The 12,002-nt window shown below is 51.1% G+C and overlaps 1 protein-coding gene across 2 annotated transcripts in view; it reads left to right on the forward strand.

The window, feature by feature from the left end:
- Nucleotides 1-9,197: 9,197 nt before the first annotated feature.
- CAPN5 (calpain 5) overlaps nt 9,198-12,002 on the forward strand; it is a 51,622-nt gene continuing 48,817 nt past the window's right edge. For both annotated transcript variants that reach the window (XM_049652648.1, XM_049652677.1), the window contains exon 1: nt 9,198-9,318. The gene's annotated coding sequence lies outside the window, so the exon portion shown is untranslated. The remainder of the gene's footprint in view (nt 9,319-12,002) is intronic.

Genomic DNA, 12,002 nt, shown 5'->3' on the forward strand with positions numbered 1-12,002 from the left:
TCGGGCTCCAGAGAGGAGGGGGCAGACGGCACTTTGTGTGCACGCAAACACACACAGCCATGACATCTTTCATGCCTTCAGCGGGAGGAAAACCTCCTCAGCCGCCCTCATCTCCGTGGCCCTGGGAGTGGGAGGCGGGAGGTGAGGGGGGAGCTCGCAGGTCAGGCCCACCTCGGCTTCCTCGAGCTGCCCCTTCCCTGTCCCCTTCCTGGCTCGCCACCCATCCGGTTCCAGAACCCCACCTGGACACCCACCCCGAGGCTGCCAGGGGCGACTGCCAATCTCTCAGCGTTCAATCGAATTATAACGGTTTTTAGAGATGGCCCCTCTCCACCCTGGGACCGTCATTTACAGAAGTATTCTGTAGTGTTGGTGACCCTCCTCCTCCCTCCTGTCTAGATTCAGCCTGGCCTTTGAGTTAACGAACAGGCTCATTAACATAATTTTCCTGGTAGGAGAGCAGTCTTTCCGGAAGGTTCATTCTGATGCTCCCAAGAACCCAGAAATGACATTAGTCTGTAAAATGTCATCCTCTATTCTTTACTCCTGCTCTCAAGAGTTTGAAGTAATAGGATAGGAGATTGGATTTGTATTTCAGAAAGTTCATTTGGCTGCAGGGAAAGGGCTCTGAGGGGCAGGAGGGGGGCTGGGGAGAGTGAGGAGATGGGGAGCAGGGGAGCAAGGAAGTGCCTGACCTGGGAGGGACAAAGGAGTGGAGGGAGCCCAGGGGTCACGGCAGGTGGAAGGGACAGAGCTCGGAGCCTTGGAGTGCTAGGAGAGGGCACGGGAGGGGGCGTGCTTGTCAGGTCAGAGAGGAAGCCTGGTTCAGGTCCGACCCAGTGACTCCACAGGGCTTGGGGAGGTCACAGTCCTCATAAGGGGGCTCTGGGCTTTTTGGGAAACAGTCTGGCAGTTCCTCAAAAAATGTCACATGGTGTTACTCTATGACCCAGTAATTCCATTCCCAGGTATATAGCCGGAAGAATTGAAAACACGGGTCCATACAAGCCCTCATACGTGAATGTTCATAGCAGTATTATCCTTAGTAGCCCCAAAGTGGAAAGATCCCAAAGGTCCAGCAACAGCTGAATGGATGAGCAAAACGTGGTAGAATATTATCACAGCAGAATATTATCACACAGCAATATTATCCAGCCATAAAAAGGAATGGGTATGCTGATCCCCGCTACAACACGGATGAACCGTGCAAGCGTTCTGCTGGGTGAAAGCAACCAGGCACCAAAAGCCACATATTGTATGATTCTATTTATATGAAATCTGCAAATTATATGGATCTGCAAATCTGCAGAGACAGGAAAGTAGATCAGGGGTCGCCAGGCATTGAGGGGAGGGACGACGAACGGGATGATGAAAATGTTCTGGAACGAGATCATGGCGAGGGCTGCACGATTTTGCAAACAGTCTAAAATCCACTGACTTACCCCTCAAAAGGGTGCATTTTATGGTATGTAAATTATATCTCAATAATACACATTTTATTTCTTTATTTTTAAATATTTTAATGTTTGTTTTTGAGAGAGAGAGAAAGAGAGACAGATGAGAGTGGGGAAGGGACAGAGAGAGAGGGAGACACAGAATCCGAAGCAGGCTCCAGGCTCTGAGCTGTCAGCACAGACCCCGACGCGGGGCTCGAACTCACAGACGGTGAGATCATGACCTGAGCTGAAGTCCGACGCTCAACCGACTGAACCACCCAGGCGCCCCAGAATAATACACATTTTAAAAGATACACTTGGAGATGTAGCAGTCTCTCCATGCCCCTGCTCTCCCATTTCCAGTCCTCACTCTCTCCACCTCTTTCCACCTGCCCCGGAGGAACCAGCCTCTTCCAAAGATTCACCTGTGCTTCCTATATTTCCTTTGCCCAGATGAGCAGATACCTCTGTGTGTTCTTATATTCTCTTCTTTCTGACATGAAGAGCAGCATACTATATTGACGCGCTTTGGGCCTTTGCCTTTTTTTTCCCTTCCACTTAATAGAGTGGAATTGATGCCACATCAATTCAGAAATCTTCCTCAGTTATTTTATTTTATTATTTTATTTTATTTTATTTTATTTTATTTTATTTTATTTTATTTTATTATTTTTTAAAGCTGCAAAGGTCTCCATATGGCTCAGCTGTAATTTATTCAACTAGTCTCCCATGTATGATAGATTGTTTCCAAGATTTTGCAATACAAAATTATGCTTCAATAAAAAACCTTTTGCACATGTGTTTTCACATTGCTGGAAGCTTATCTTCAAAGCAGATCCATAGAGGTGGAATTGCCAGGGGCGCCTGGGTGGCTCAGTCGGTTAAGCCTCCAACTTCAGCTCAGGTCACCGTCTTGCAGTTCATGAGTTTGAACCCCACATCGGGCTCTGTGGCTGACATCTCAGAGCCAGGAGCCTGTTTCAGATTCTGTGTCTCCCTCTCTTTCTGTCCCTCCCGCACTCACGCTCTGCCTCTCTCTCTCTCTCTCAAAAATAAGTAAACATTAAAAAAATAAAATACATAAATAAATAAATAAACATTAAAACAATTGGGGGGCGGGTGCTGCCTGGGTGGCTCAGTCGGTTAAGCGTCCAGCTTCGGCTCAGGTCACTGTCTCGCAGTTCATGAGTTTGAACCCCGCATCGGCTCTGTGCTGACATCTCAGAGCCAGGAGCCTGTTTCAGATTCTGTGTCTCCCTCTCTCTGTGCCCCTCCCCTGCTCATGCTCTGTCTCTGTCTCTCTGTCTCTTTCTTTCTCAAAAAATAAATAAACATTAAAAAAAAGTGGAATTTCCAGGGGAAAGCGTAAGCACATGTTTAATTTTGTTAGGTATTGCTAAATTTCTTTCCAGAAGGTTGCACCAATTTGCATTCCGACCAGCTATGTACTCAAATGTATTCAAATGCCTCGCCAACAGAATGTGTTGTGATGTTTTTCATTTTTTGTCAGTCTGATAGGTGAGAAATGGTATCTTTCTCGGAGTTGTTTTAATTTTTTTTTTAACGTTTTTATTTATTTTTGAGACGGAGAGACAGAGCATGAACGGGGGAGGGTCAGAGAGAGGGAGACACAGAATCTGAAACAGGCTCCAGGCTCTGAGCTGTCAGCACAGAGCCCGACGCGGGGCTTGAACTCATGGACCGCGAGATCATGACCTGAGCCGGAGTTGGCCGCGCAACCGACTGAGCCACCCAGGTGCCCCTCTCGGAGTTGTTTTAATTTGCCTTTCTCTAATTTTCAGTGTCCTCGAACATTTTTTTCCAAGGGGCCCATTTGTTTGAGGGCCAATTTTTATACCGTTTTTGGTCAATGGTGTGCCATGCCTTTCCCCTCATTTTACTATTGGATTTTAGGTTTTGTACCTCAATTTTGGAGAGTTACTTATGTATTAGGGAGGTCTGCCTTTTGTTTGTGGTATGATGTTGTGAATATTTTCTTCTAGGAAGTCATTTGTCTGTGGATTTAGTTTATGGTGATTTGTGTCAGGCAAAGTTTTTTTTTTAACTTCCATGCAGTCAAGTTTGTCAGTATTTTCTTTTGTGGCCTCTGGGATTTGAAACATCATCAGAAAGTCTTTCCCAACACGACACCTAAAGAGGAAGTCACCCATGTTTCCTTCTAGTCTTTGTATGGTTTCAGTTTAACACTTAGAGCCCTAAACCGTGTAGTTTCTTTTTATTGGGTGGAACATATGGGTCTATTTTTTTTTTTCCTTTTTCCACGTGGCTACCCAGTAACATTTATGACAAAGTCTATCTTTAGTATGTAACAAAGGTGCATCTGAAATCACTGGGATAATGATATACTTGGGTCTATTTCTAAAATTTTTAGTCTATTGCGATTTATCTATTCATGTGTCGGTGCCACCCACTTTTAATTACAGAAGCTTTTGTTGTTTTAATGTCTGGTACACATTTTTCTTAAGTATAGCCTCTACACCCAGTGTGGGGCTTGAACTCATGACTCTGAGATCACGAGTCGTGCACTCTACTGACTGAGCCAGTCAGGTGCCCTGGAAATTCCATTTTTAATGTCTGGTAAACCCTTACTGTGTTTCTTTTCCAGTGTTTTCTTGCCTATTGTTGCGTGTTTATTTTTCATATGCCCTTTGGCATCAACTCGTCTCTCTTCATAAAATAGCTTGCCATTATTTTTAATGGGATTGTATTGAAATTGCAAATTAACATAGCGAGAACTAACATCTTTATGATGTTGACTCATCCCTCAGAGGATGTCTTTTCAATTGTTCTTCTTTAGTGTCTTTCAAGAATGTTTCAATTTTTCCTCCTATGGGTCTTACACATTTCTAATTAAATTTGCTCCTAAGCATTTAATCTTTTTTGTTGTTGTTATCACAAATAGGGTTTTCTCTCCCCTTAGGACCTCTGTTTATTGTTTGTATATATAAAAGCTATTGAATTTTTACTGAAGTCTTTTACTGTTTGAATTAGTTTTGTCATTGCTTCTCTGTGGTTTTTCAGGTAGTTTTATTTCTTCTTTACTTATTGTCAGGCGTCCAATTGATTTATCTTGTCTAATTGCATTGGCCAATACCTCTAGTACAATGTGGAATAGTGGTGGAGTGAGTGGCCATTCTTGCCTGCTTCCTCATCTTCATGGAAATGCTTTTAGTGTTTCTTTGATGAAATAAGATGCTGGCTTTAGAACCACATTTTATCATTTGAAAAAGTATCTCTCACTTCCTATGTCGCTGAGTATTTTTATCATGAATGGGTGTTGAATATTTCTAAAGGCTTTCTTGGCGTCTATAGAGAATATCATATGGTTTTCCTCTTAGATTCATTAATATGGCACGTGCTTATTATGGGTTCACTTGCGTCCCCCAGAAGACATTGAAGTCTAACCCCCAGTACCTCAGAATGTAATCTTACTTGGAAATGGGTTCTTTAAAGAAGTGATCAAGAAAGGAGGTCATTAAAGTGGGCCCTCCTCCAATATGACTGGTGTCTCTATAAAAAGGGGAAATTTGGACGCAGAGATAGATACACACAAAGGGAGAACACATGTGAACGTGAACATATAGATCAGGGTGTTGTGGCTACACGAGAAATGCCAGCAAGCCACCAGAAGCTAGGAGGAAGGCATGGAATGGATTCTCCTTCACAGCCCTCAGAAGGTCCCAACCCTGATGACACGTGATCTTGGACTTCTAGGCTCTGGAACTGTGAGACAATACATTTCTGCTGTTTAAGTGTCCTAGTTTGGGGGAATTTTGCTATGGCAGCCCTAGCAAACTAACACAGTGGATTCTCTAATATCAAACCAAACTTGCATTCCCGGAATAAATTCCACTTGGTCCTGGCTGGTTCTTAGTAATATCCAGGATACCAGTAAAATAATGGCACTTTTCTCTGAAAAAAAATGTGTCAGAGAAGCATGGAATCAAGGGCAAATCAAAGGTAATCTTGCCCTCTGCATCGCCATTTTCCATGTGTCTGCTGGAAGTCCAATGTGACCCTCTCATCTCATGTCCTCTTTGGAGAATACCGTTAGCAACCATTCCCAGCCTGAAAGTTCTGTGTGTCTGACTCAACTCCTCTCCCTACAATCCTGACCTCATGGCTAGATGGCAGTAGGGGAACTGGTTGATGCAGTTATTTGAATATTTTCCCCCAAGACACCAGCCACTCACCATGCCCAGGGGCTTCCCTTAGGGTTCTCAAACAATAGCTAACCAATTAGATGTGCTGAGATTTTTGAAAGAAATTATTATTGTACGAATTTCACCTGGGAAACCTGATTACACACAGGAGCAGTCAAGGTAAGGGATTTCTGGTCTGGAGCAGAGAAGATTCTGCGGCCAGGCTCTGGTGAAGTTGGGGAGGGGGGGCATGGTATGGAGACCTGCAGAACCATGGAGAGGGAGAAGGGTCAGCTTTGGGTGGCAAAAGACTCTCCCCAGAGGAGTTGAAAGGGCTGTCCTGGGAGGGAACGAGCTCCCAGTTGCAGGGGGATGCAAGCAGAGATTGGATAGCCAATCAAGGAGCCCACAGAGGTGAAATTTCCGTGGGAGGGGGGGGGAGGAGGGGGAGGAGGAGGAGGAGGAGGAGGAGGGGGGGAAGGGGAAGAAGGGGGAGGGCACAAGAGTGGCATCAGACAGGGTAGGTGTGAACCCCAGTTCTACCATTTCCTAATTGCATCGCTGGGGCATGTCTCTGAGGCTCAGTTCTGTCATCTGCACGATGGGCCTAATGAGGGCTTCTGCAGAGGGTGACCGTGAGAATTAAGTGGGAAAAGCACCTACACAGCAGGCCCCGTGATGGCACCGTTCCGTGACTCAGTTCGTGAAAACTGAGTGTCGCCAGAGCATCACTAGAGCCCCACCCCTTCCTCAAGCTTGCTGGGAGACCAGGTTTTTCCTGACTTGTCTGCAGACCATATACAACTCTCCCCTCAACAAGAGCAGGGCCAGTGCCTCCCCCCACACCCCCAGCCAGGATGGGTGCCCTGGACAGGTCACTCTCTCTCTCTCTCTCTCTCTCTCGGCCCCTTTCCTCATCTGTCCGAGAAGGTGGGAACTGCCAGGGATGAGCTCTGAGGGGGCCCTTGCAGTGCTGACCTTCTGGAAGCCCTGGCCTTCTAACTAGCCACGTGTACATGTCTCTGCTTCTCAGGACCCGGTGCCTGCACAGAATGAGAGGGGTGGACTGGATGAAGGTAACCTCGGCTAAACTGTGCTGAGCCCTGACTCTGAGCCCAGGGGCCACTCTAGGGGCTTTACAGGCATGGCCCATTTAGCTCCTTCAACTCCATGATGTGAAGGCTACTATACTGATTTTATGGGGACGGGACTGTGTTGCAGGATTTTTTTTTACCACAATACCCGGGATTCATTGTCCCGCCGCTTCGAAGAACGAAGAGGTGGACGCAAAATGAGCGGCAGGCAAAAGTTTACTAGAGTATAAGATTAGAAAGGGAGAATAGTGGGGAAGACCTCTTTACGGAGAAAGGGAATGGCCGCGACAATAGGCAAGTGTCTTTGTTCTATAAGGTTTTGGTTGGCCCCCCCCTCCCCTCCCCTTCTCCCCTGTTCCCTCTCGGGTCCCACCCTTATTGGCTGGATAGCTCTAGGTGCTGGGTGGTCCATTCCCGATTGGCTCGTTTGCATTGTATGAGGGGTGGTCTAGAGCCATACCTAGGTCTTTCCTCAGGTGCCTGAGGGAAACCTGAGGGGGAATAGGTGGGGTCTGTTACATTCTTAAGAGGAACCTTAAGCCTGAGGGGGCTGCTGTGGTATGACACATCGGACATTGTTCCAAAATATGTGTTTTTCCAAGTCTGGGTACCTCAGGTCCTATCCTTTCCCTCTCTGCCTATTTTATCCTCTTTTCCTACCATAACTGGAACACACAGAGGTCAGGTGCCTTGCCCAAGGTCACACCCCTAACACAAATTGAGGCAGTGAGTCCAAAGTTCATGCTTGCAATCATTACATGATACCCTTCTCGTCCTTGCATCGCTCTGAAAACAAAAAGGGGCCCAGGCACCTTCTGAGCTCCACTGTTTGGCAGGCTGAGGCAAATGTCTTCTCACACATGACCCCCAGGCCCACCTTTGACCAGGTGGGAGTTCCCCAGCCCAGAGGCAATACTACCCAATACCCTACATGATGGGGCCTTACTGGGCCCCACAACTTGCCTGTACCGGATCATCACACCTTTCTGCTAGAAGCCCAGTTTACAGACAGGAAAAGGGACAGAGGAGTTGCTTGGATCACACCGCCAGTAACTGGCAGAGCGAGGACTGGAGCCAGACCTGCCTGGCTTCACCAAGTATTACTGTCTTCCCCAGAATGAGCCTCAGCCTCACTGGGAGGCCTGGAAGGGGGCCGAGACTCCACCACTAACTCCAAGAGAGGCAGCGTGAATTTACTGAATTTAGGGCCAGGCAAGAAGCACAAACAAAGGGTGCGAACGCTGAAGAAGGGGGGGTAGGGCTTCCTAGTGGAGAGGGGCTTGGTGATGGAGGCCATGGCTCTAGAGGCTTGATTATCAGCACTTGCTTCCTGGAGGAAGGAAGAGCTTTCCAGATAGCAGCAGAGCAGCAAAACCACAGTCTGAGGGTGGGGGAGCCAACGGCCTCGAGAGGAGCACTGAGAGCCTGGGGAGGCTCCAGCCCAGGGCACAGGCCCAGCAATGGCCTATGGTTGGGGGAGTCGGCACTGGGGCAATTTTGGAACATTGTTCTGTGGGTGGCCGGTCATGGTTGCATATTTGAAAGTCTTCCTTGTCTGGATAGGGACTAGAGAAGGGGAAAGGGGGGAGGTGGGGCTGGAGCTACATCCTGGGGAGAAAGAAACTTCTGGGAGGTCTGGGACCCAAGAGTGTGAGGCGGTGGCCGGGTTGTCTGAGTGCCTGAGAATTTAATGAGATCATTAAAGGAGACTGAGAATCCGGGTGAGTGGGCCTGAGAATCCCGGTGAGTGGGCAGGAGTTTCTGTATCTGCAAAGTGGGCCAGCGTAGGCCTCGGACGAACAGATCAGAGAGGCATGTCTGCCAGGAGCTCTGAGCCCCTGAGCCCCTCTGAGCCCCAGGGTTGGTCACTCACGAACCTTCTCAACCTTACTCCGGAAACATGCAGCTCCTGAACCAGTCCTATTGCACACGCATCAATGCTCAATACGGGCCTGGGGCCAGCTTTCCGCAATCTAAGGGCCTTTGTGTGTGCCTCCCTGGGCTCTAGAGCCCCCCTCCTCATCCTGAACCTTGGAGATGGGGAAGAGAGGGAGCTCGCCTCTTCAAGCCCCTCTTTTCCCAGGCCCCTGTTTTGGCCTTGCGCGACTCTCCACACAAGATGCATGCCCGAAGTGCGGGTGGCCTGCAAGCCTTGTGCGGGGCTGGCGCAGAACCTTCGAGCAGAGTAGACCTGAGTTCGGCCCTCGGGCGCTCCCGGAGCTACTCCAGAGCGGAACTAGGGCGGCTGGGAGGGAAGGAGGGAGACCGGGGGCCTGATCTAGCCGAGAATGGTCGAGTCGAGCCATGCGGCCCCCAGGTCCCCTCCTACCCGGGAGAGGGAACCCGGCGGCCACCCCCTAGCGGGTTCGCCCCAAGGCACCGCACCAGTTCGCCTGCGCAACAAGCCTGGCACGCCCGCCCCGCTGGAGACCACGCCTCTGTCCCCAAATGGGCGGAGGCCGCGGGGCGGGGCGGGCCGCAGACTGGGAGTCGGAGCTCGAGCCCCCGCCCCAGACCAGCCCCAGCCGGATCCCCGGCCCGAGCCGGAGGCCGGTGCAGCCCGGGTTCCCGCGGCCGCGCGGTGCCCTGCATCCGTGTCTCGCCGGAGCCGCGGCGGCGCGGCAGGTAGGAGGCGCTGCGCAGAGGGAGGCGTGTGCGAGCGCGCGTGTTCGTGTGTGTTTCGGAGGTGTGTGTGCGGGTGCGGCGCGGGCCGGTGCGTGCCCTGTGAGCACGAATAGGTGTGCCGGAGCGCCTTCCGGGGGAGGAAGGAGGTGAGCGCGGTCCTTGAGGCCCGGGGCGGGTGGGGTGGGGGTGGGGCTTTGAGAATCCGCCCCCCCCCCCGCCCCCGGGCTACTGCCCACCCCCATCCCCACCCGGCGGCCTGGGGCCTCTTCCACCTCCCTCTGGGTGGGTGTTCCGGAGCCAGTTTCTTAGTACTGACGCGGTGAGGTTTAACCCCCCGCCCCGGGCTTGACTGTCTCTTCTCATCTTCCTCACCATTCCTCTTTCCTGTTCTCTTCCCAGTCCTCCTCCATCCGTTCAGTTCCACAAGCCCCCCTGGATGCCCCCCTCAACCTGGCCCTGGAGGCTTCAACCCCGGCCCTGGAGGCTTGGGAAAGGGGCAGGGCCCAGGCCGATTCCGCCCTGACCCTCCCTGGTTCGATAAGGGCCTTTTCCTGGGCTGCTAGGCTCCGGTGTGTCAGTCTGGGCTGGGGGAGGTGGGGAGATCTGGGAGAGAATGGATCCTGGGCTTCTCTGATCCTGCCTACGCCCCTCAGAGTTGGGGACCTGGGGAAACCCTCCTGGCGTCCAGAGGTGAGGTAGGACAGGAGATCAGTAACAGGTGCCGTCTGTCCACGTTTCATTTCATGTGGAGCGAATCAGCCCCAGCCCTCACAGGGATGAGGAGGGTAGGGCAGAGGATGAAGTGAGCTAAAATTGTCTCTCAGGACTGCTGAGCCAAGATTTGAACCTAGGTCAGCTTGGCTCACAGGTCAGAATCTTCTTCCTGTACTAGCGTTGGAGGGTATAGTGCTGAAGCCAGCCATTCCAGGGAAAAATCTGGATAGACTTCCTGGAAGAGAGAGGTTTGAGAGTAGGGCTCAGCCAACCCTGAGTGTGAGGCCTCCTGGTGAACCCACCATGTTCTGCTGCAAGGATTGAGACTTCCCAGGGACTTTGGGCCTGGTCCCTGCTCCAGTCCCCAGAGTCCTGGGGTAGGGGTGGGGAGGCCTGGCTGCTTTGCCTGGCTGAGGGACTGGGCAGCGTAGGGTGGTCACAGTTGCAGCTGCCTCAGGGCAGTCCAGAGCTGGGTGCCAGGACATTGAGGTGGGGTCATTGCCCTGATGAGCCTCCCTTCTGACTGGTGAGGCAGATGGGTCAACAGATAAGCCCCTGTGAGCTTACACCCAGTACTGGGGCCCAGGGCAGGGACCTGCCTGGGAGCTGGGGGAGATTTCACTGCAGACACTTCGGTGCTGGGTCTTAGGATGAACAATTCAGCAAGCAGAAGAGAAAGGGCAGGCATTGCAGGCCCGGGAAAAGGCCTGGAGGTGTGAAACTGAGTGGTAGCCCTGTGGGGAAGGGCCTTAAATGGTCAGATGTGCCTCTGAGAACTAGAACGGTCATCCTTCTTTGGCTCTGTGCTGAGCGAGTTACTATAGAGCCCAGTGAGGAGGAGGCCACGGCCACGAGAGGCCCTCTCCCCACTCCTCTGCCTCTCTTCTGCCCTCTCAGGACAGCCCTGAAGCCCTGGTCCCTGAACAGGAGGCTGGCATGGAGCCCACAGAGGGCACAGAAAAGCCTCTCTTTACCATCTCCTCCCTGCAAGCCTGTCCTTGTGTCCAGGCTTCTTCTCTGAGGCTGGTTCTGCCCTTACCTATGCCCAGGGATGAATACTGCTTGATGACAGGGAGTCCATGACATCGAATGACGATGATTAAGGGAGATCGTGTCGACGAAAGTGCTTCACTAAGGACCTGGTGTTTGATAGCTATTATAATTAATAGTACAGTGGATCCTTGAGCAACCCGGGTTTGAACTGCACGCGTCTACTCCTGCATGGATTTTTTACAGTACTGTAAATGTATTTTCTCTTCCTTAGGATTTTCTTAATCACATTTTCTTTTCTCTAGCTTTGTGTCTTGTACATACAACGTATTATACATACAACGTACAAAGTATGTGTTAACTGTTTATGTTATTGGTCAGGCTTCTGGTTAATGATAGGCTATTAGCAGTAAAGTTTGGCGGAGTCCAAAGTTACACGTGGAGTTTTGACTGTGCGGGAATCGGCATCCCTAACCCCTGCTTCAACCCCCATCGTTGTTCAAGGTCAACAGCAATTGATAGTTGGTATCGCCTAGTCCCTTCCCTGGGGGAGACAGCCCACAGCAAGGAGGGGGAAACTCTGGGAGAAGGGAAAAGGAGAGAGTTCCTCCCATTGATGTGGAAGCCCCTCCTCTCAGTCTTCGCTGGGTGTGGAGAGCTAGGCTCAGAAGCTTCCAGTCAGTGGTCTTGCTGCCTATCTGCCCATCCAAGTCCCTGGGCCTCTCAAAGTCTCCTGTCCCCCTAACGGTCATACATAAAGCTCAGCAGCAGGCCTTAGGCTCCCCCAGCTGCAGAGGGCAGGTCTGCACCCCTCAGAGTTGGGGACCTGGGGAGACCCGCCAGCCGCTTTGGGGCCTGTGCAGACACATGGGGACAGCTGTCCACAGCTGGTCTTCTCTTCACCTCCCCACCCTGCCCCCATCCTCAAGTTTTGAGTGCCGTTAGAGCCCCTTCCCTCCACCCCTCAAGCCCCCCCCCCC

The sequence above is a fragment of the Panthera uncia genome, chromosome D1 (assembly GCF_023721935.1).
Source record: "Panthera uncia isolate 11264 chromosome D1, Puncia_PCG_1.0, whole genome shotgun sequence".
NCBI lineage: Eukaryota > Metazoa > Chordata > Mammalia > Carnivora > Felidae > Panthera > Panthera uncia.